Here is a 1,233-nt window from a genome sequence, read left to right as displayed (position 1 = left end):
TCCCCAGGACAGGGCAGAGGGAGGTTGGGAGGAAGGATTTCCTGTCAGAATTGAAGTTCCCTTTCCTGTGAGAAAATATATGCTAGGAATTCTCCAATTTCCATTGCTCTGAATCCCAACATCACTCATAACACTAGACTGAAAAAACAGGTCAATCTCCTTCTACCAACATTTCAATGTATGAATGATTCGAGGCTGGACACACACATGATGACTATTTTCATGTCTTGTGTTTTCTCCATTTAAAACCACAATTATTTCTGATGTAACTAGGTTGGGGGTCTCTGCAAACAGAAGAGTGTGCATATGAAGCTGTAGACACAATTATAAAATTTGCAGCATCAAGAATCAGTACTGTCCCTCCGGTCTGTGATTGGGGAGTGGTTTCTCAGATCAAAGTAACGTGATAAATTAAGACTTAAAATGTTAAAAATGTCTGTGCTTTTTATTTTTTCCACAAGGGTAGAGAGTGTTTGTATAACATGAGACTTAAAAAATTTACAAATTGTGGATACACTAGGGTTCTGAGATTCAGAAATGGTCTAAACAAATGCTAATCCATTTTTCATCTGTTTGAACGAAGCATGAGAAGTTAAAAGTGTAACCTGGTCATCTAGTCCATGTTTCTTCTAATGTTCAGAAAGGTGAGGCTGTGCTTGGATCTGATTCCAATGACTCTCAAGACTCATGTGGTCCCCTGTCCCTGACTTACATGCTGAGTGAGATCAAGGTAAGAGATGTCTCCACATAGGCCCCAGAAAGACCAGTGTGTCCTGAGCCTCAGGTCCTACACTTATAAGAATAGGGCTGCCCCACATGCAAATTTCTCTTCAAGCTCCAGGGTAAATCCTCTCCTGGGATGTGCAGGCTCACAGCTCTCTCCTCACACAGGGCTGAGGTCTCTGGGAAGGCAGAGCTGTGGTCTAGAAGAAGATGAGACTTCTGGGTCTTCTCCTGTTCCTGGTGACAGTCCCCCAAGGTGATGGTCTCAGGGGTCAGGCAGGGGTCATGGGATGGCTGTGAATGCAGGTGACTGACAGTACTGATGCTCCTTGTCCCCAGGTGTCCTGTCCCAGGTGCCACTGCAGGAGTTGGGCCCAGGACTGGTGAAGCCCTCACAGACCCTCTCCCTCACCTGCACTGTCTCTGGATTCTCTCTAATGAGCTATGGTGTACACTGGACCTGCCAGGCTCCAGGAAAGGGGCTGGAGTAGGTCGAGGCTGTATGGGCTG

Source organism: Myotis lucifugus, unplaced genomic scaffold, assembly GCF_000147115.1.
Source record: "Myotis lucifugus unplaced genomic scaffold, Myoluc2.0 scaffold_801, whole genome shotgun sequence".
In the NCBI taxonomy this organism is placed as follows: domain Eukaryota; kingdom Metazoa; phylum Chordata; class Mammalia; order Chiroptera; family Vespertilionidae; genus Myotis; species Myotis lucifugus.
The sequence above is the reverse complement of the archived record's forward strand: the minus strand, read 5'-3'. Positions refer to the sequence as shown.